The following is a 24,381-nucleotide window of genomic DNA, read 5'->3' on the forward strand; positions in this document are numbered from 1 at the left end:
AAGGGACCCTTATTGTAAAGTGGTACCGAGACTTTATTACTTTATCTCTACATCAGATGTCTTGCTGCATGGAATCCAAAACTCCCTTAGACTCCCTTAGTGTAATTACCATACATCCACAACAGATAATGCAGACATACAACTGAAGCCTGCTCTATCCAATGCAAACCCTTGTTCAGAAAAATGGTACAGCCCACACTTATACAACCCTGTACTGACAGTCTGCCCCCCTTTCAGGTTAATTAGACTAAAGCAGAGCGCACTTCTCTCCCTCTCTCTCCAACTCTCTCACTCTCACTCTCACTCTCTCTCTCTCTCTCTTGCTCGCTCGCTCTCTCTCTTTCTCATCAAAGGAAGAATTACTGACCTAGAACAGCTGTGTCAGGTAAAATAATAAATAATGCACAGTATTGTTATTTTTAAGAATGAAAAAAGTAACATCATCCATAGAGGAACATAGGACATTTCCTATGAATGCATGCAATGATGAGCATTATTCAGTCAACCAAAATCTGTTTTGACATTTTTTTGTTTTCATTTATGCATTTATTTATTGTATTGCCTAACAGAAATGTTAAATAAACTGGGAAAGAGTGCAGTGATCTGGACATTTCACTGTTACTCAGTAAAAAAATCTCCCCCTATTTGGATATGGTTTCGCTGTTGCTCAGTAAAAAAATCTCCCCTTATTTGGATGTGGTTTAGCTTAGCTCATAAAAACAGTTCTTGATAATAAAATGGATACATTTGTTTGAATAAAATAGTGAGTATATAATGAAGTGGTACAAAACTAGGGATTTTTTTCTTTTCTCTCAGGATCCATAGAGCTGAACTCTGTTGAATATTTGATCTGATATCTGATTTTGGTAACAGCGACACAGAATGTAATGAATGAGAGGAATGTGTTCAGGGCTGGAGAAGATGATGCACGATCTGAATGTGGTGACTAAAAACATGGGGGCGGAGCTGGGAGAAAGAAATTACCTCTTGTGTTCAATCAACATAACTGTTTTATCATCTCCAAAAATCCAATTCCATCCAGTAAAAATAAATAAATTATGTAAGCAATCACAAACAAAATGAATCTCAAACGCTTTTGGGAAATCCAATGTGTGTGTCCATGTGTGCATGTCTTTGCATTCATTTTCAGGGTACAAAAGAATATATTTTCCAGTCCATTTTTATACTAATTTGGGAGCTTTGAATCATGAATGGTTGCATGAACAAATGCTTTGTGCTGAACACTGAGCATGAAATGAATTCACTCCATCTAGATTGGAACAACAGTTGTGTCCCAATACAATGCTCTATGAGTTCACTTGCCTGCTTCTGTCTGTCTGTATGCATGTATGTACTGTATTTATGTAGTATTCTCATTGTAAACACATATGCATTAGTATTTTTCTTAAGGCTAAATAAGATATTTGTCTGCTAAAATTAGAAAGAAGGAAATAAAAAACTGAAGTCTAAAGTCTTTTGAAGTGAGTCACCAGCTTTGCATATTGTTCTGTGTTTTTCCCTCCATTCTTCTTGGTAAGGTTTATACATCTAGGTTAATGGGATGGCAGTCCTGGACTGTATTGCCATACATTCTCAGTAGGATGTTGATCAGGGCTTTGACTGAGCCATTCTAGGATATTCACTTTACTGTTTTTGAGCCACTCAAGTGTTGCCTTAGCCTTGAGCATTGAGTAATTGTCCTAGTGGTAGGTAATCCCTCTTCCGAACCCGAGTTGTATAAGACTGTAACAGGTATTCTTGTGTTATTATTTACAATCATTCCCATTCATTTATCTTCAATTATAATACGTTTCCCAGTTCCTGATCAGAAAAGATTGTGCTCTTAAGATTGTGGACTCTTACACCTGCACCCTAATTGCAGCCACTTAAAGTTGTTGATTTTCATGCTGATAACTGGACTGTGGTAGCCTCCCTCACCAGTCAATGTCTTCCCCTGATGCTTGGTTTGGGTCACAACCTTTTCTACTTAGCATTTGGGTAAAACGCTCTCCTCCGATGGATCCAGTTGTGCTAAATTGGACATCAAAACACTTTGATCTTTTCCTGGTGTCTATTCCTCACTTTCTAACTGTTCCTTACATTTAAATCACCTTGTTAGTTAAGTCTTCCTCTCCTTTGTGATCTCACACCCTGGCTGATAATTAGAGTGATGTTTATGTCCAGAAGGAGATCTCTGCTCTAGCCACCCGCAAGAAGGACCTGATTAGGATCAGTTATTGTGTAATAAGGGGCACCTCTGTATCACGTGTAAATACCCTGTCATCTGCCTTAAACTGGACCTAAGAAGCACAGGGGTTTGTATACTCATGCAAGTGGTCGGTTTCAGTTTTTCATTATTATTTCATTTTTTTTTTTTACAAGTCACTGTGTGTGCGAGTGTGTGTGTTTGTTTGTGTGTGTGTTTGTGTGTGTGTGTGTGTGTGTGTGTGTGTGCGGTCTGTGTGCGGTGTGTGTTTGTGTGTGTGTGTGTGTGTAGACCTGTATGTGTGTGTGTGTGTAGACCTGTGTCTATCTATTTATCTATCCTCTGCCTTCCAATTTTTTGGGGGGACTATGGACAGTGTGGTGGACTGTGATATTTCCTAAAATGAAATGTCATGGAGGTGTCACGGGGTGACTAAATTCAGTAGGGGAGGCACAGCCGTCGGTAACACGTTTCCCATGGGGAATGGTTTTAACGCAACACCAGGTAAACAAACCAGATTAATTCACGAGCTACAGCTGGCAAACTAGCTACAGGTGTTCTTCATGACTATAAGAAGGGGGAGATGCCTTCAGACAGTGTGCCAGGCTGGGACCCGCGGAACCGTGGCGGACGACGGACCGAGAGGAAGCGAGGACGGGAAGAGGAACCCGACAAGCCAGGCATATTGTCTCTTGGAGCTCCCGACATATCAGAATTGGAATACTGACTTCGCGAACGTTCTAGCTGCGTTACTCGTGGAAGTCCCGCTAACCGGAGTAAGAGGAGACATCCCTGTCATCGCGGAGATAAGTAGCCTCCCTCCCTGTCTGGTTTCAAGCGCAAGATTGTGAACTAGCCGTCTGCTAACGGCTACTCAGAGCTGCTCTGACGCTGCCCCTGTTGCCTGGACCACCGGCCACTCCCTCTCTCTCTCTCTCTCTCTCTCCTCGTACATCGTTGCCTACCCAGTCTACTCTCAGAGACCATTGCCCAGACTGTTACTAAGCTACGTGAGTTCACTGTTGATGCCAGTAGTTTGCTGTGACTATTGTTTGGAGTGTCATTGGTCTGCTGTGTATCCAGTTATAGTGACTTTGTTTGCAGTGTTATTTTGTGCAGTGTCCATCTTAAGAGTGCCCAATTCGGTTTGAAGTGCTACACAAAGTGCCTACACTGTGCTGTTTTGGCTCCTAATCTACAGTGTTGGGTAAATTGACTGTACTAGCCTGGGTAGGCTGCATCCGAGATCTTCTAGCCCAAACTTTACGCAGCTGCCGCTGTCCAGCCCCTGTCAGAGGTGACGAGCTACTGCTGCACACCCCCACCTGGCTGCCTACTGCCCCACCCCCCCATCCAGAGGTGACGAACTACCGCTGCACATCTCCGCCTGGCTGCCTACTGCCCCATCCGCCATCCCGAGGCGAGGAGCTACTGCTGCACCCCGCCGCGCCGGCTGCCTACTGCCCCATCCGCCCTCCCGAGGCGAGGAGCTACTGCTGCACACCCCCGCCTGACTGCTGACTGCGCCCTTCCCCCCTGCTTTCTTGCCATCACCCCTCTAAGGCTCTTAGACTCCCCCCTCTCACTCTTGGAGGACATGAGTAACTGCCTACTCCCCTTTTAAAATATTTAATAAAATAATACTTTTTAAAACCTATCTCTGAGTTCTGACTTCTCTAGGAAACACGGTTTGCTCCTCAGCCATAGTAATACAAGGGGTGTTCACAGCCCCCTCCCTACCTGTGACAGAGGCATTTAGGCATGAAATGTCAGCCTATTTGCAGTTAAGAGGAGATATGCATGCTCACTCACATCCTGCAAAGACATGCTCCTCACTGTCCACAACTATTAATCACAATGAAAAGAAGGAGAATGATTGCCATGTAAAAGGAAGAGATCAAACAACACTAAACTAAACTAAACAAAACTAAATATTTTTTTCTCACAAGTATTTCCTGAAATGAGTTGCCAACCCAACTTGTGAATGTAACAACACTCCACACAACCTCCAACGCACATAGACTGGGCAAAACTATAAACTCCCAGATCTCAAAAGAGCACAACACTGGCATTTCCTTCCTATAGGATCGAGCATGAGTAGGCATGTAATATGCTACTTAAGTGTAAAGGTACCTCATGCCACACATCTTCTTCACTGAAATATACAGTGCAATAATCAGAGCAATATCCCGGGTCTTGTTATCAATAACACATTGATAAAATGGTCTGGATACAATTGTCTGAGAGGAATGAGAATGCCTATATGGGCCATTCTACCGAATTGGTGCAAAGTCAGGTCGGAAATATTTTGAATTTTTTTATGTTTTATTCCCAAAACTTTGTCTGTATGTATATTGTACCATATCTAAAGTACACATATCTAGTAAAAGAACAGTCAGTTTTTATATTGTATTTTCAGAATGTGTTGGAATGTTTTTCCTCTTCCAAAAATTGTCACTACCGAAACATCACATTTACTATAGTAAAAAAGTATTATCATTGACCTGTTCAGATTGTGTTTCCTTCCCTTCTCTGAAGAGTATTTTTACAAATATTTCTTGAAGGTTTTCATAATGAAATTCATAAAAATGAAATTTTAACCAAATTTTCAAGTTCAATTTATACAATTCATCAAAATCTAAGTGCAATATTTCTTTGTAAAATGCAAAATACTGATCATATTGATTCCAGAGTTGTTGATTGATGAAATTGAACATACATTAATCCAATCAGTATCATAACATTTTAGTTGATTACATAATATACTTAATTTTTTACAAAACATCCAGTGTTTCGGTAGTGCTGCACTGTTTCGGTAGTGACATCCAGTGTTTCGGTAGTGACTGCACTGTTGGATGGATGTTCATTTCTCTCCCAAAATCATCCAAAAGGTGCTCTGGGCCGCCCTTTAGTCAACACAACACATTTATTTAAAAATTATGGGATCAAACTACTTACCATTTCATTTTGTCACTACCGAAATCATCTGGTCACTACCATATGTTTCGGTAGTGACTGTTTCGGTAGTGACAATTCTAGCTAACTTTAAGCATAAATAAAGAATTCTAGCAAGCACACGGCTTGCAAACACATCTTTGAAGAGGTGAACACACATACAAACATAAGATTTTCCATGAAACCCCAAAAGGTTTACTTAATTGAAGAAAACATGCGTTTCGGTAGTGACAATTCTTAAGGTTACACGTCGATTTTCAGACTTTGGAACACATTTATATAAAAACTATGGGATTTAGCTACTTACCATTCAACCATGAGGGACAGAGATGCAGTGTCAATGCATGGTCAAAAATGCAGAGTCGTGGCTAAAACACAGGCTCAGCCAATGGACTAAAACTGTTGTGTTTCGGTAGTGACATGAAAACTAGGGACATGATTTTTTGAGTATAGAAAATTGATTTAAAAATTAAACCCACAATAAATCTAAATATTCCAAGTTCTGTTTCAACCCAATCATAAAGATCTTTGAAATTAAATCATTGAAAAAAATCAAAAAAAATTGAAAAGTGTTATTTAAAGGCATTGAAATTTAGATGTCAGGGTTGGGGACAGCTACTTCCCAATAGAAAGTACCCTATAAATGATGATTTTGTATATATTTAGCTTATCACTATCTCATGTAATGCATTGGGTTTATATAGACCATAACATGTTCTAATTAAATATCTATGCCTAAATACCTAAATGTTTTGTAAATAGTTTTTATTGTTGAGGGACTGCATATTACACGAATTCGGTAGAATGGCCCATATACAAATAAACAAAGATAGAAATACCATATTTCCCTCCATATTCAGGCATGTTGGTGTTTTAGGCTGCAGGAGGACTCAACACAACAGCACACATTTTGATACAGGCTATCCTACAACTTATCAAAGACCAGCAAATAATAGATAAGAAGAGAAAATAAACGTAGATCTATTTCATCCACCAGTGAGTGTCATCACAGAAGTTAGTTTTCTAACATGCAAGTAATATTTCCTTACACTTTATCATAAATGGACAGATCAGATTTGTAATGTGCTTCTTCTCCACTTAAGGTGAGTAAGAAACTGACGTTACTTCAAACAGCTAAAGGAGACGTTTATGTCCTATTCATCAGCATATTACATTATTACAGCCTGTGACATACTTATTAGTGTGTAAAATTATATTATTACAGCCTTTGGCATCCTTATTAGTGTGTAATATTATATTATTACAGCCTGTGGCATCCTTATTAGTGTGATATATTGTCAATATGTATAATGAATCGTGAGTAAAGGTGGGACCAGTGTTCAGGAACTGCATCTAGGTGAGTTGTCATTTCGTTTCTAAATTGGTATACTTGACAACAGAGCTGTAACTATGGAAATATAAAAAAAAACTAAAACATTTTCACGCTTGGATGATATTTTGTTCATGATGACAGGGCACGTGGCAGATGCAAATGTCAGGCATAATGAACCCATCATCACCCCCCATTCTGCAGCACTAGCTCAGTGCCTGTGTCAAGTGCTCTGCTATGCTCTGTTCACGTATCTATATGCTTTACACACGTGTCATTTGTGGAAATACAGATATTCATTTCTGCAACAAAACATCTAAATGCCCATTTTAATAATTAATTATATATTTTTTTTAAATCTATTTTTGTACTATATTTTCAAAATGATGGCTGGTACAGATCTGGAATTGACCACGAGAAACTCCACTGGCACCATTCAGTTCATACATAAGAAAAGGATGATACGCTCCAAATTACTTTCAGATTCACATACAAACTCAAATCAATGCACACACATAAACACAATTTTATTTAAAAACAACCTGACGGCCCTCCGAGAGGCGGGGTGGAAGAAGGGCCAAAACGGACAGACCTCACGGCAACGACTGGAACGGAACCGGACAAAGATTCTAGAATAACGAGGAAATGCAGGTGTGGGTGGGAGAAGGTGACAACCTTCAGGGGACTACGAATCCACCAAGGAAAGAAGGGGTGCATAGCAAGGGGTCAGCAGCAACAGTGCGCTGCAACCGCAGGTCAGACACTAGGAACCAGAAGCCAGGTCTCAAACCACAGAGCAGAAGGATCCAACGCTGCTGACAGAAGGCAGGAGGCAGAAGGGCCGGTGGTGGAGAGCAGTCCCTTACAGAGTGGCACTGGAAACACACCAGGAACATCAAGGGTCAACTACCAGCAAGTATCCCAGAGAAGGGAGAAGAAAAAACCCGGGCGGGGGCAGGCAATCAATGGCCAAAAGCCAACGAGTCCACAGTCTGGCAGAAGCTGGACGACGACATCACGGTCCTCCTGGAGCATTCTCTCCGCGGCCGGGTGGAATCCAAGCTGAACTTCTTTGGAGCCATCCTGTACGAGGAGTGCAAGAGCCGATTTGGAGTGGTAGCAGAGAGGCGAAAAGCAGCCCCCAAGCAGAAAGGAAGGAGGGAACAAGAGAATGAGCAGTTGGTGTGGAGGCAGCACCAGCCTCGAAAGCAGTGGAGGAAGGCAAGCCAGGAGGAGAAAGAGGAATTGAAGCCATTGTGGGAGGAGGTGAGGATGAGCCTCTCCAACCTGAGGAGGGTAGAGCGGATCCGCCAGCGCAGAAGGAGTAAGGAGAAAGAGAGGAGCAACTTTTTCAAGAACCCCTTCAAGCACGCAAAACAACTGCTGGAGGACAAGAGGAGTGGGAAACTGGAGATTACAAAGCTAGAGCTCGAGAAGCATATAAGGGATCAATACAGAGACCCAGCAAAAACCACCCCGCTGGGATCCCCAGGTTATGTTCCTCGCCCAGCCCCTCCAGTCATCCCGTTCAACTCAGCTCCCCCCAAACTCAGTGAGTTTGCAGATGTGGTTCGGAAGGCAAGAGCAGCCTCAGCCCCTGGCCCCAATGGCGTACCGTACAAGCCGTACAAGTACTGCCCAGGGGTTCTGAAGATCCTGTGGAAAGTGGCGTGGGAAAAGAACATCATCCCGTCAGAATGGCAGAGAGCTGTCTCAGTCCTTATTCCGAAGGAGAAGAACTCCAACTCGATCGGCCAATTCAGGAGCATCGCGCTATTGAACGTAGAAGGGAAAATCTTCTTTTCCATCATGGCCAAGAGGTTGACCAGCTACCTCACAAGTAACAGCTACATAGACACCAGCTGTCAGAAGGCCGGGGTCCCAGGATTCCCAGGGTACGTGGAGCCGTCATTTGGGAGCAAATCCAGAGGGCAAGGAGAGAGAAGAGCGACCTGCACGTTGTGTGGCTGGATCTTGGCAACGCATTTGGGTCCATTCCACACCAACTGATCGACTTCGCCCTGGAGTTCTTCCACACCCCCAACTGCATCAAAGACCTGGTGGCCAAGTACTTCGCTGACCTACAGATGTGCTGTGCCCATCAGGACTTCACCACAGGCTGGCAGCAGCTTGAAGTGGGCATAGCAATGGGATGTTCAATCTCTCCCATCCTGCTCATCGCAGCCATCGAGATCATCCTCATCGGGGAGAGGAAGATGGTCGGAGGAATGAAACTGCCATCTGGTCAAAGGCTACCACCGCTGAGAGGCTTTATGGATGACGTCACCACCATCCTCCAGACAGCAGCATGTACAACAAGACTGCTGAAGAGGATGGATGAGCTTGTAGGCTGGGCGAGGATGAAGATCAAGCCGTCCAAGTCACGAAGCCTGTCCCTCAGGAAAGGGGTCAGAAATGACCACACCATCTTCACTGCAGGGGGAGAAGAGATCCCTTTGCTCTCGAAACAACCCATCCGCAGCCTGGGGCGATCCTACACAGCGGAGCTCTCTGACAAGCAGGTGGGAGAGGCCGTGAAGAACCAGCTTGCAGACGGCCTTGCCAGGATCCACCGGAGCCAGCTCCCGGGCAAGTACAAGGTGTGGTACTACCAGCACATACTCTACCACCGGCCGCTAAAGTTGAAATGAGCAAGCTGGACGGTCTGGCAAACTCCTTCATCAGGAAATGGCTGGGACTGCCAAGATGCCTCTCAGATGTGGGCCTCTTTGGTCGGAACTCACTCCAACTGCCGCTCCACTCCATCAGCCTGGGATACAAACAGGAGAAGGCTCGGATGGTCTTGGAGCTGAGAGAATCCTCCGACCCTATGGTCAGGGCAGCGGGCACCCAAGTACGAACAGGAAGGAAGTGGAAGGCAGAGGAAGAGGTCGACAAGGCAATCGGGAGGCTAAAGCATCGCGAGGTGGTTGGCCGAGTCTAAGTGGGTCGAGCAGGTCTTGGCCGCAGCGAGACCCCCCTCTTCTGGTCAAAGGCTTCCAAGCAACAGAGGAAAGCCATGGTGGTGTTGGAAGTGGCAAGGTCTGAGCAGGAACGCTATACCATCAAAGCGGTGTCTCATAGCCGGCAGGGGGGCTGGTCATCATGGGAAGGCATCTTGGACAGGCCGATGTCATGGCCCGACCTGTGGAAGATGCCCCAAGCCAGGATCAACTTCTTGATCCGAGCAACCTACAACACCCTACCTTGTCCCCAAAACCTCCACCTGTGGTTCGGCACTGAAGAGATCTGCCCCCTGTGCAATACCATCAATGCTAGCCTCCAGCACATCCTGTCGGGCTGCAAGACAGCACTGTCCCAAGGTCGCTACAGATGGCGGCACGATGCTGTCCTGAAGAAGCTGGCAGAGGTGGCCGAGTCATGCAGGCGGGAAGCAAACAGCCGGCAGCTGCCCCAGCAAGGCACACCATACAGTTTGCAAGGGCTGGTGAGAACATCAAAGCCCCCCGCCCATCAAACACGGGAAGGCTCCTCGCACCCGTGGAGTGGAGCGAGTGGAGTATGAAAGTCGACCTCGGAAAGCAGCTGCAGTTCCCCAGGGAGATCACTGAAACATCGCTACGGCCAGACATGGTGCTATGGTCCGTGGCCATCAAAACGGTCCTCTTGGTGGAGCTCACTGTTCCATGGGAGGGGGGACTGGAAGCTGCGTATGAGAGGAAACGGGCAAAGTACTCGGACCTGGCAGCTGAGTGCAGGGAGGCTGACTGGAAAGCCACTATATGCCTTGTAGAGTTGGGGTGTAGGGGCTTTGTTGGCTCTTCAACCTCTCGCCTGCTCCGAGACCTGGGGTGCACAGGAGCTGGCCATCGGAGAGCGACAAAGGAGCTGGCGGAGGAGGCAGAGAAGGGCAGCTTCTGGCTGTGGCTGCGGAGGAAGATAGGAGCTGGGGGCAGAGTAACACCGTGGGCATCAGAGGGGTTGGCAGGGAGATCCCAGCCATCGCTCCGCGACCAGTCGATGTCCTGGGGTTAAAGGAGCGAAACATCAATGACCGGTGGTCCCCAGCTGATGACCCAAGTAGGCCCAAAATGATGTTCAGGTACACCTGAGTTCCAATGGCACCGGAGGAGGTGTGTCAGGCAGAAATGCCCGGCAGGAAGACCACCAATCCTGTATTTCTAAATTGACAATTACAAACAGTATTGAAATACACCTTTTCTTATTTCTCAAATAATATACTGTGAAATAATGAACTCAACTTAAAATGAATTAGGTGAACAGTTATAATTTTCACAGAATGAGTTCACTGCCTAATGATGAATGACTGATGAATGTCACGTTGACATTGACATGACATTTCTCATCACAGAATGACTCGTGATACACAGGTGGTGCCGAGTGTCTGTTCAGGTAGGTTATGCAGTTGGGTGTGAAGACTATACTGTAAAAAGTCCTAAAATAATAAATTATGGAAGGTTAATCAGGGCATGTAATGCTGGTGGATGAAACCCTTTAAACTCACTGTATTGTATAACATGGGATTATGGAGATTTTATCCTTGAAACCAAAAGCACACATATTGTTTGTCCTTGCATAAATCTGTTGCCTGTGTGTAATCTAAAAAAGAAAAAAGGACCACTAAGGGTATAGAGACCCATTTATTGAAATTGCAATGAACCAATAGGTACTCTTTGAAGCTCCTAGTCTTCTCAGAAACAATTATGTGGTGTGAAAATAAGGGTAATCTATAATGCATAAAGCAGTGCTCTCCCAAGGTTTTCTGCTGAAATACAGCCAGAGGCCAATGCAAAGAGCTGGTGTGAAACATGGCCCAGATTTGTGTGTTTCTGTATGTTATCCCAGTGTCTCTCAGTCATTCAACTAATGTAGTGGTTGTGGAAGATTTTCCTAGGATTTGTGCTGAGTACCAATCCTCCGCATTCCCTGTCAGAGACAAGGATTGCATTAAGCAAGGTGCCATGCTCTTCATTTATATAGCAGTGAGGTCAAAAGTCTTCAAAAGAGTCGACACATGTTCACATTTGAGCCGGATTCTGGACAGAACGTGTGTCTTTGGAACCAGATCACGCATAGTGGCATGACCTGTCAGGCCTGGGGTGTGCTGCACCCACAAGCAGACTCATAGGTGAGAGCTCAGTAAAAGTCATTTTAATAGCCAAGCATAACACTTCTGAAAAATGGCAGACAAAATCCACAGTCAAAAAAGTAATCCATGTGTCAGTACACTAGAGACCAGGCCAAGATGCAGCAAGGGACCAGGCAAAGAATCGTAGCCAAAAACATCCAAGGAAAGTAAATAAAATTAAATTAAAAAAAACAGAGAACAGGCAATCCAAAGCAGAGGTGCAGAGAGGGACAATAACAGTGCTCACAGTCTGCAGGCACAGCACAGGTCAGAAGACTCAGGAGGCAAACAGTCCAGGGAAATCCAAACACACAAGGACCAGGCAACAGCGAAAGTCCCAAACAAGCAGCAATCTAAAAAGAAAGAAAGAAAGAAAGAAAGAAAGAAAGAAAGAAAGAAAGAAATGAACACGAGCAACCATGAAAAGGGCTTAATTATATTTCCAATCCTGACAAGATAACTGGCGAGAATAAGGAAAGTTGACATGACTTTTAAGCCGTCTGTAATAAGGAGATCAGGAACATGTGTGTGGAAGGAATGCTCCATGATAGGTAAAGCCTGCTGTCAATCATGCAGCCTGGGATCAGGAACTTTGTAAACCTGGAGTGGAACACAGAGGAGTAGAACACACACACACAGGAGAGAGGGAAAACAGGACTAACAAGTAGAAGGACTGGGTCGGATCGTAACAAACAGTAAACTAAGCAGCAGTCAGGTCTGCCTTGAACCAGCAGTCAGGTCCACCCAAGCCAACCCATATGTGCTTCCATGCTGTATTTCCTTCCAGTTGCTTCACTTTAAAATAGTTTCGAAATTTTTGTTTAACAGTCACTGTATATTTTACAGTGCCACTCAATCTGGGATGAAAACACTGCAATTTTGTGTCCTCCAGTAGAATCAGTGTGATTATGCCCAAAAGAAAAAAAGTGATTAACTAATTTGAGGAGTCTTACCTTAATTTAATTTGTTTTGTAGAAGTCCCTATGAAACTGCAAGCCAAAGAACAGGCTTTGCATTCTGCAATTTAAAACAAATTCAGCAGTCAAACCATAATCTGTTCTTTATGGTAACAATAACATTGTCACAACACAATACTTCTGAATTAAGTAAACAGCTTAGCTTTCAATGAGTTCATTAGGATGACCACAAGGCAGAATTGGGTCCAGCTTTAGTGACTCTTCAGAATTCCTAATTTCTAGGCTTTTCAAGAAGGAATAAAATGCTATTGATAAATTAAGACCGAGCATTAGTAACACTACCATACATTTAGCTTTATGACACCTGACAGGAGTTTCGGCTCCACTGCATGACTGAATTGATTGTGTTCATATTTGTTGACCTTAAATGTGACAGACAACGCTGATTCATAGAGCTGGCTGCTTCATGCCATCAGTGTGTTCCATATTAAAGTTGACCCTCTAAATCTCATACAGACATTTTCAGCTCATTACATTGTAGATTCAATAAAGCTGTCAAATGTGCAGCATGTATTTATGCTGGCAAGTTGCAAAGCATCCTGATACACTTGAACACATGATTCTTTCACTGATTCCATGCAAAGAACGGAAGCAGCAGTGAATTAGTTGCATAGTGTTTGAACGACTGAATACTGTGATTTGTGTAAATACACAGCAGGCTGTACATAAGAGAGGTAGAGTCTTATGGCTCTGGAGTTCATTTTCACACGCTGATACTCTCCATATATTTTGTTCTGAATGAGCCACCATTAATTCATGTCGACATGGTTACTCTATCTTGCCGAAGAAGCAATTTATTTGTAAATAATGATGATTTCCATCTGGAATATATTTAGAAAGTGAGTGGCATCCTAAGAGTAATCTTTCATATATTAAAATTAAAACAGGCTGTTGCAATTGAGACCTAAATATGATTTAAATGAGAAATTGTGGCAAAGTCATTTATTCAAAAATATTTGATGCAAAGCCTTAGTAACAGACAGATACGACGACTTAAGACTACTAGTTTACTAGCCTGCATACCAGACTGAACTTAGCCCCGCCCACCACATTTGTGGTCTGGGAAGTTCGGTCTGGCACTGCTCCGTTGGGGAGAAATGATCAGTTTTCAGAAAAATGATCTAACCAATCAAATTGTAAGGTCGGGCTTTTTACGATGATGGACAGACGATCAACCAAAGCTTGAGTTGAATTAACGGTAGATTCGAAATCGTACCAAGATGGCGGCGTCTCGGGAGCTTGTTAGTGGGAAGTATTTTATGTGAATTAAGCTATCTACACAACTTTTTTTATGTCTACATTGACTCGGTTAGTTGTGTATAACACGAATGTTGCAGAGTATTGAAGGTCTTAACTGAAGCTGTAGACCATTATTGTTAGGTTATTGCTAACGCTTAGACCAAAAATCCATTAAAACACATAGTAGCTAGCTAGCCTCGCTGCTAATAAGTATAAAATGAGCATGCATATCTCATAGATATTGACAGCGCATTCACTTTGAAAGAGGAACAGAGAAACGCGATCAAGGCATTTGTCGATCGAAAATATGTTTTTGCCGTCCTTCCTACGGGATCCGGTAATAGTTTATTACAAGTATCAGATGGTCATACTACGTTGCTCTGATTGGTTCTAGGTATCCAATTGAGCGAAGAGGCATTTTTTTCCCTGGTTCGTTGAAACACGCCCCATAATCACAGCTCAATGGAGCAGTATCATTCTGACTAGAATTATGAGTATGACATCGTCAGGCTACTAGTTTACTGTAGCACATATTACCTGTAGTTCTCAGAACTTAAAATAATTTTCAACATTCCCTGTAGAATCTACAGTACTGTGCAAAAGTTTTATGCAGGTGTGAAAAAATGCTATGAACTAAGAATGCTTTGAAAAATGTAAACAATAAATGTTTATTTTGTATCCATTTACATGGTAAGACTGAGCAAAGCAACAAGACACAACGTAGTTAAACTGCATCAGCAGGGTCTCTCCCAGACAAAGATTTCAAAGCAGACAGGGGTTTCAAAATGTGCAGTTCAAGCTCTTTTGAAGAAGACGTTGAGGATCGTAGATGCAGTGGTCAGCCAAGGAAACTTAATGCAGCTGATGAAAAACACATCAAGCTTATTTACCTTCGAAATCGGAAGATTTCAAGCAGTGGCATCAGCTCAGAACTGGCAGAAACCAGTGGTACCCAGGTACAGACATTTACTGTCCGGGGAAGTCTGGCCAGAAGTGGTCTTCATGGAAGAGTTGCAGCCAAAAAGCTCTACCCCGACAAGGAAACAAGGCCAAGTGACTGAACTAAGCACGAAAACATAGAAACTGGGGTGCAGAAACATGGCAGAAGGTGCTCTGTACTGATGAGTCAAAATTAGAAATATTTGGCTGTAGAAGAAGGCAGTTTGTTCGCCGAAGGGCTGGAGAGAGGTACAATAATGAGAGTCTGCAGGCAACAGTGAAGCATGGTAGAGGTTCCTTTCCAGTTTGGGGCTGCATTTCTGCATGTGGAGTTGGAGATTTGGTCAGGATGAATGGTGTCCTCAATGCTGAGAAATACAGGCAGATACTAATCCATCATGCAATACCATCAGGGAGGCGTATGATTGGCACCAAATGTATTCTGCAGCAGGAACATAACCCCAAACATACAGCCAATGTCATTAACAACTATCTTCAGCTTAAAGAAGAACATAAAGTCCTGCAAGTGATGGTATGACCCCCACAGAGCCCTGATCTCTACATCATCGAGTCTGTCTGGGTTTACATGAAGAGACAGAAGAATTTTAGGAAGCCTACATCCACAGAAGATCTGTGGTTAGTTCTCCAAGATGTTTGGAACAATTTACCAGACAAGTTCCTTCAAAAACTGTGCGCAAGTGTATCTGGAAGAATTTATGCTATTTTGAAGGCAAAGGGTGGTCACACCAAATATTGATTTAATTTAGAATTTTCTTCTGTTACTTCACTGCATTTTGTTAATTTATGAAGAATTGATGAAAATAAACTGTTAACACTTCCATTTTTGAAAGAATTCTTAGTTTACAGCATTTTTTCACACCTGCCTAAAACTTTTGCACAGTACTCTTTTGCTTTAAAGTTGAACTAACAATTTGATGGACACATTTTTTCGAGTTTAGATTTAATATTACATGTAATTTAATGGCGTGCGTAGGTGAAAGGACTGCCAGACTTGAAGCTTCATATGTAAGGTATATTTTATTTGGTGTATATGTGTCTGAACCTTCTGAAACATTAGAAAGCATTACAGTGATATTGCAGACAATACAATTAATCTGACTCCATTAAATTATGAATTTACCTACAATATTTACAAACGGTATAATTGTGAGATCTTAAATAATGAAATGGCATGGCACATGCAGAGCTGTATCATTATTTATTCAGGAAGAATATAAATGTTATATTACCTCCAATTATCTACGATGTGTACGATGTGTGCTTATCGTATCATATACATGAAAGAGTTTAACCTGTGAGAGGAGACTGCTCATAGCATTAGTAAAGCCTCTGGCCATACCACAGGTTAGAGTTTAATAATCTGCTCAAAAGATCAGCCTGATACATCTGTATTGATAACACAGCATTCAGAACATTGGCTGTTCCATTCATCTTTTCATCCATTCCATTCCATCCATCTTTTTCTTTCTCTGTCATTTTTTCTATTTCTTATTTAAAGTAGTATTTATTGTTACACCAGGTTTTCTATTGCTCTTAGCTTGACTGTTCTCTCCCTTGTACGTCGCTTTGGACAAAAGCGTCTGCTTAATGACTAAATGTAAATGTAAATGTAATGATCTATGCAAGATGGTTCATTTGGAAATAACTTCATTAGCTAGTTATATAAAGCCCCATATTCAGCCCCTCCCCCATTCACCTTCGAGCAGCTTTTGCACTTCTGAACCTGCGACCACGAAATTCCAATTTGTGTGGAATTCATTAGTTAGTAATACATGGAAAATCATGACAGCAGTTTGCATTGATCTTTTTTATCTGGCTTAACTAAATTAATTCATTTAAAAAAATGGTTAAGCTAGAACAACATCATACAGTTCCTTCACGCAACTGTAGCTGCCTTTACTTGGTTCACTTAGCTCTGTTGCATTGAGTAATAATCCGTAAGAGCTAACAGCTAACAGCTAAGAGCAAACTGTTGCAATAAGGTTTTAATTCAAGACAGTACCTAATGTTTTACAGGGTGCATATAGGAGCAAGTTAACTGAGATTGCAGTGCCTCATGTTTTACAGGGTGCATATAAGAGAGCGAGTAAGCTGAGAGTCAACATCTGAATATAATGGGGCTCAAAATGACAGCACCTGTTAAATAAGAGGGCTTTTAGCTACTACAAGAATGTCTCCTCCACTCACTCGAGAGGCAGAAGCTGAGAGAGGGTTAAAGAGCTGATCTGTAAGCAAGTCCCCGAAATGCAGAACAGGCCTGAACATTTGCTTGCCGACACACCTTCTTCTCCCCCCATGTTACTCTCACAGAGCTGCGGTTCAAAACCGTTTCCAGTCTAGCTGAATCTGAGGCTTGAAAGCAATTATGCTCTGATGGGGAGTATGAAGAATCTGTGAGGGGTTTACGGATGGAGGAGTTGAGTGGTGCATTCACAGAAAATCCAAAAGCAAATCTTACATGAAAAGACATATCAACAGCACTGTGACCACATTTATATTCACATTAATTTGGGCGATGACAAGACTACTGACCAATGACCACTATCTTTGTGTATCTCTTGACCTCATCAAGTTTAGGAAATACAATACATGATTACTTAAATTCATCGCTAAGGTATGTTTGTGTGTGTGTGTGTGTGTGTGTGTGTATTTGTGCGCATGCAATTGTTTGTTTGTTACAGTAACAACTATATTTGTAGTAATTCTCAGTTTCTTCCCATCATGCACTGCTGTCATAAGCCTCACTCTGTCCATGGCAGTGTTCAGTGTCAACATGTGTCCAATACTGACTCCCAGGCAGCAATGGCTAAGATGCAAAACCACATTACCTTCTGTAAAGACAAAATGACATGCCATTAAACATGAGCTAATCAGCAAATTGAAAAATGATCCTCCAGTCCTGTCTTGAACCTAATCTAGTTTTAATTAATCACTCGCGGTTGTGTTGATAAAACGAATGGCTACTGCTGAGGCAGAATGAATATCAGGGGAAGGCAAAGGAGATGGTTGTGACATTTTTCTCATGCCCAACCAATTAATAACCAATTTGCTCCAAATTTATAAAGTCTGTGAAATGTGATGGAATTAAATGGGCATTAATACCTTTACGCAATTATTAACTGGAATAGTGATGAACATTCTCTCATCCTCTTTGTAGGGGATTATGAGAGTTCTTCCCATCCTTTGTCCCTGCTACTGCTCAGCTAAAAGGAACATTTTCAATAAATCTAAAGTTCATTTGCATGCATGGCACAGCTTATCATTAGCAGAAAATACCAGCATCTCAAAGTGCAATGCATACTGATGGTGTAATTAATGGTTAAAGGAATCTCATTTCTGCAACATAACGTGGCAAAAGAAAAAACATCTTTTTCAGTTATTCCACAAACATACTCGGATTGCCTGTGATTGCCTTTGCCTGTGTCTGTGAGCAATAGAAGAAGAGAGAGAAAGAGAGAGAAAGAGAGTGAGTTTGTGTCTGTTTGTGTGTTTAAGTGTATGTGCGTATACCACATGTCTGGTCTTGCGTCCATTAGTTCCCAGCCTAATCCATGCTTCTAAATAGTGCTGAATCCACCAACCTCATGGAAGGAATTTAGGTTTGTTATCTGTTGTTCTGGCTGAGCTGCCCGCGTTGAGGTGGATCCCAGCAAGCGCCTTTGAGCCCCATGGCACTCCTGTCCACATAAGCCTGAGAGCTTCCAGCGAAATTAGAGTGTCGTGCCGCAGCACACATATTCCCTCCTGTGGTTCCCTTGGGCCCCTGCCGTGGCCCCGACTCAGAACAAGCCTGGCAGAGGTAGCGCTGAGCAGTCAGCTAATCAGGTGCCGAGTGAGGGAAGGCACAGCCGGGGTCGTGGGGCCAAGGCACACTCATCGCCGTGGATAGTACACAGGGGTATGTGCACAGGGATTAGATATTGGCTACTGACGGGGTTCACTACATCACCTGTTCACTCCTTCACTCGACTCACTTGTTTATTCCATCCTTCTTTCCTCCTCTGAAGTGAATTCATCATCATTCATCATTCTCTCACCCTGAAACATGTAGGTTTTTTTATTTTATTTTTGTACCCGTCACGTATTCAGTCGTTCAGTCGTTCACTCACTCTTCCCACAGCTGCACACTTACGCACCATTCCTTTCATTATGAATTTAATTCATGCATTTATTGATTCATTCCTGACTGCATATCCACTGCTGTATGTAATGCATGAAGTATCTCTGCACTTAAGCATGACCTCCAGTTACACTTGCTAATAATGCTTGCCTTAGCATGTTACATACAGTATGTCTAAATCTCAGAGCTAAATGTTTTATCAGTTTCCTGCCAAGAACTACATTTAGAGCCCATTGAAATGCTACCTGCAAAAAGAGAAATGTGTGTGAATGCATTTGTGTGTGTGTGTGTGTGTATGTGTGTGTGTGTGTGTGTGTGCATGTGTCTTTGAATGAGGGGAGTTATATTCATCTATGTCTAATTCTGACATATTTGGTTTGTGGTTTGTGTGTGTGTGTGCGGTGCTTATTGGTAAGTGAACAAGCTGGCTTTGTGAAGTGATGGTATATGACAGGTTTAATTGCATCTCCATCTATCGGGCTGGAGAGTGTGGTCAAACTTTACCTGTAGGAGCAAGTGATGTGAATAATTAAACTCAATCTCTCCACAGATAGAGAATCAGGATGCAGAAACACTTCTCTCAAAGCTCGAGTACATACGCTAAAGCTACTGACAAACACTCTCCTTCCATCCTCTGCTCTCGACGTTTATTCCTTTAAACCCCTCCCCCATCTAATTTATTTTCCTCTGTCTTCCAGGTGCTCTCTGGCTAAAGATTCCTATCTCCGTTGATCTGTCAGTCTGCCATTCTACAGATGTATCCTTGACACCTTTTAAACCCATTCAAACTAATTCTTGCTTCAAGCATAATTGCACTCTTGCAACAGTGACCCTTCAAATGTCTAATATGGCCCCTGTGAGTGAGCGTGTTATTGACTCATCCACACGTTACTATTGGTCCACTGATCACTGATTCCTACAAAATAGGCTTGTTTGATGCTGATAAAGATGATAAAAAGAGAAGAAGGTGGTTGATAGACACCAGGAAATGACACCAGGAACTTTAATCACATGTGCTTGTTTTTCGTAATCCCAGCCGGGCCTTATTAAAAATACTCCTGTGATGGCGCTCAAATAACTCCTATTCTAGTATTCCTGCCAGCTTCGATTTTTTGATTCTACATCCTGGGTTTTTTTTTTTTTCATTTTTTTTTTCAACAGGGGGTGGTGGTGGTGTGTGGAGGGAGAGGGTGGGTGGGTGGCACGGTAAATGTGTTTCAAGAGAGTGGTAGTTTGTTTTGTTTATTTCTTCATACCGGCCACCGCCGCCAGTGACAATTCTGATCAAGATTGACGACTCAACAAAGCTGGCACACAGTTATTGTGAGAGGTTTCTGCCAAACGCCGCCTTCAATAATCCTGTAATCCATGATAGCCTTGGCTTTTTCGGCTGGGGCCGTGGCAAAGCATGCCTCCGAACCCCCAATAATGTCTTAGCTGAGCAGTGTAGTTCTCTGTGCTCAGATGAACCTGGTCAAAGATTTGTGGTGAGAGAGGTGAAGTGCCATTGCAGATGTGAGCGACTATTTATCTTCAAGCATTTTAGTCGCTTCAGCTCTTTTCAAGCCAGATCAAGTGTCGTCAGCGTATTCATCCGTTGCCTCTATTGAAAGGTGAGGGAGAGAGAGAGAGCACAGGTAGATACTTAAGCCTCCCTTAACACTTTTTTTTTGTCATTTTCACAGGTTTTTTCCATTCAATTCATGCCTTGTTGTCTTTGGCAGACGGTTCTTGGAGTTTTAATACATTCAGTGCCTCTTTCCCCTGAGAAAATGAACGACAACATTTTTGCCTTGAAACAATAATAAAGGGATAGATTATCTGCCGAATGGCAATAGTGCAATTTTACATAAGATTTATTTTGAATATCATCAAGTAAAGTTTAACACCAAGTCAATGACAAATAAACAAAATGGTATTTCATATAATCTCAGAGAGTTTAATCTCCATCCATGCCAAACAATTCTTAAACAGCTCCACAAAGGCAGAAGTTTATGCTTCACAAAGCAGACACTTCATTTGCAAAAGCTTGGTTAGTCGATTAGGCCGCTTTAGAGGCATTAATATGTACCAGTGCTCGGAACACTTTGTTACCAACTCTAAAAGGGAATATGCAGCATGCACATCCGTGGGGCGAAAGGGTGCCAAAATACTTAGGCAGATAATTTAATATTTCCATTCTACTGGCGGGCTTGCAGCAATGTTACTTTAATTGATTGAATCTACTCAGAATTGCTAACTCAATTGAAAACAATGTGCGCAACACAGCAGAACTGATCTTGAAAGCAGATGGGGACTTAGAGTGTCCCTCTCCCTGGGAACACTTTTAGTTTGCAGGCGTTCAATCAATCAGTCGTGTTAATGGCTGCCTCTTTCCCGATGGCGGGCTTTTATGGCTACTCCCGCTTCAGCCCAAGACACCGCTGACCTTTTCTGTTGCATTTGGACATGTATCCCCTTAGTTGCTGGTCTGAATTTATCACAGTAGGCGCTGCTATGTCTCTGCTGTAAAGCCGTGGGATGACTTTGAAGCTTTCTCTCAAATGTACTCTTCCTCCGAAAATGATGCTCCTAAGATGTGCTCAGTTTACTCTCTAGCTAACAAATCAACCTAATTGCTTGGAACACAGATGTCATTTTTTTGCAGCTCTGTCTTTTATAACACATAATCACTTTTGTAACTGGCTGGTGGCTAAAAGCGGCTTTATCAGATGTCTATGTGAAAGTAAAAAGTAAATAAATCATATGGATTACTTTTTGATCCTCCCCATTTTACTTTCACTTATCATACAGTCCGATATCATGACAATTAAGACATAAGGGTCATATTATGGTGATGGTCATGGTGATGGCGCCTGGTATGGCTGCCTCGGTGTGATGGCCCGCACTTTTGTGAATGTTTTTATTCCTAATTAGTCATTAATTCAGTTAATTGCGAATCAACTCGGTTTATTTTGATTTATTGTTAGTAACTGTGTTTGTTTTTATCTTTAATTTTTTTCATAATGTCTCAACCCCAACTTTTTCCGTATTTTACTATTTTGTTATTGTTGTGTTGCTATGGTGACGACGTCGCCAATTATTTTTACGAGGGATAAGCTACTTTACATCAGGGACTCAACACCATCGGACTTATGTTCCAGCTTTGTAGCCTCTTCTATCGATTTGCTGGACTTACAAATCAAAGGCCCTGGCCACGCAACGAGACGGAGACGTAGAGGTAAAAGAGCTGGAGCCCTGGTGCGCTTTCGGAAGAGAGGAGTACAGCCGCCTCCTGGTCGCGTCTCCCGGTGCGCCACAGAGAGCGACCCTTCCTGCAGTGCCTGCAGTGCACCCTCCACTCAGCAGATCACCTCCCAGCAGCTGCTGCCTCATCGCTCTCAACATCGGGAAGAGGAGTGCAGTCATGTGCCCTCCACCGCACATTGCCGGCCTCTGCCCGCCTTCGAGCTGGAGATCACCTCCACCCGCCCCGTCGTGCATGCTGCACATCAACAGCAACTGCCAGCAACACAGCGGGAGTCTGCCCTGGTCTCTGAGACATTGGAAGACTTCGATGGAGCAGCGGAGAAGGCCACATCATCACCATGGGTCGCGACACTCAATGCTTCGGCGCAGCACATCCACCCTGAGCTGCCTGTGATGCCGTACTCTGCCTGTCCACGGACTGATTCGATCAACTCGCCGTCTACGGTTGCTGAGATCTCGGTTATAGGACACCAACTCCCTACACTACCGATGCTTTGCTTTTATTGCAATGGACTGAATGCTGCTGTCGCTTCAGCTACGCCAGAACACCGGAAAACAAACTTTCCCATTCCTGTTCTGACAACGAATAGGAAGAATCGATGACATCGAGCCTATGGGGTAAATCAGTCAAATCATTTATCTATATCTAGACAACCTCAGAACGTTGCAGCTAGTTCCACTCCCTCAAGAAAGAGGGACATTAATAAGCCTATATCAGATAGACCACCTAAATCACACGTAGTGGCACTGAAACCCCAGAAACTCCCTTTAGTTAATTCTGGCACACCATTCATGGCAAAGTTTGCACTCTTTGATGTTAGATCTCTTTCAGGAAAGTCTTTCCTAATTAATGATCTTATTTGTTCCAACAAATTGGATTTTTTATTTCTGACAGAAACTTGGCTTGATCAACCAAACTGTGACACATTGAATCTGCCCCCCCTGATTTCGAGTTTTTGAATGCTACCAGAACAGACAAAAAAAGGAGGAGGAATAGCCTTCCTGTTTAAAGCTTTGTTTCAGTATAAACATATGTCATTCGGTGATTTTAAGTCATTTGAGTATCTATGTGCTGTCATAAAAACCACCCCTCAGACTCTCTTACTGACTATCTATAGACCTCCCAAACAGTCTGTTAGTATTTTTCTTGAGGAATTCAGCGAACTCTTATCAGTCATTTGCATTGAATTTGATTATATAATTTTAACAGGTGATTTGAACCTGCATATAGACAACATAGACAATAAGTACACTGAAGACTGTATTGCCCTAACAGACACTTTTAATCTTACTCAACATGTGCAGGGGCCAACTCACTCTCTGGGACACACTCTAGATCTTGTTATTACAAGGGGCCTTTCTGCATCTGTATATGTGAAAGATGTAGCATTGTCAGACCATTTCTGTGTATTCTTTGATGTATCTATGCCTTTTCCTATCCATACCAATCAGATGACGGTTGAAAAGCGTATCATCAATGAGAACACAACTACTCTATTTGAGTCAGCACTATCATCTATTCGCACGTTTGAACCCTTGCCTGTCCCTGAGCAGCAGTCAAATCTAACAGATTGTTTAATGGACACCTTTATTTCACAAATGCCACATGTCATGGACCATGTTGCCCCTGTGAAAATAAAAAAAATCACCAACAAAAGCAAAGCTCCATGGCTACTAAACCCCATAGTCAAATCCCTTAAAAGAGAATGCAGGAAAACTGAGAGGAAATGGCGGAAACAAAAACTCACAATCCACTATTGTATCTACAAAGAAACACTCCACAAGTATAATTCTGAAATATACAAGGCTAGGAAATCCTTCTTCTCAAACACCATCAGTAGAAATACAGTATTAACAACTCCATGGTGCTGTTTTCAATTGTGGAAAAACTTACATCTCCTGTCTTTCAGTTTCCCAGTGAGTTTATCTCTACTGAAGCCTGCAATGACTTTGCAGCTTTCTTTAATAATAAGATTTACAATATAAGAGCTAGCATATCATGTACAAACCTTACAAAGCCTGGACCCATAGAAGGAATACCAAACAATGTAATGTCAGAATTTTCTATTATAGACAGTACAATCCTTCTAAAAACTGTACAAGCTCTGAATTCATCAACTTGCAGTTTGGATGTTCTGCCAACTCAGTTCTTTAAATCTGTCTTCCATCTCCTAATCACAGATGTACTGAAACTAGTGAATACATCTCTACAATCTGGCATTTTTCCAAAGTCCC

The sequence above is a fragment of the Sprattus sprattus genome (genome assembly GCF_963457725.1).
Source record: "Sprattus sprattus genome assembly, chromosome: 4".
In the NCBI taxonomy this organism is placed as follows: domain Eukaryota; kingdom Metazoa; phylum Chordata; class Actinopteri; order Clupeiformes; family Clupeidae; genus Sprattus; species Sprattus sprattus.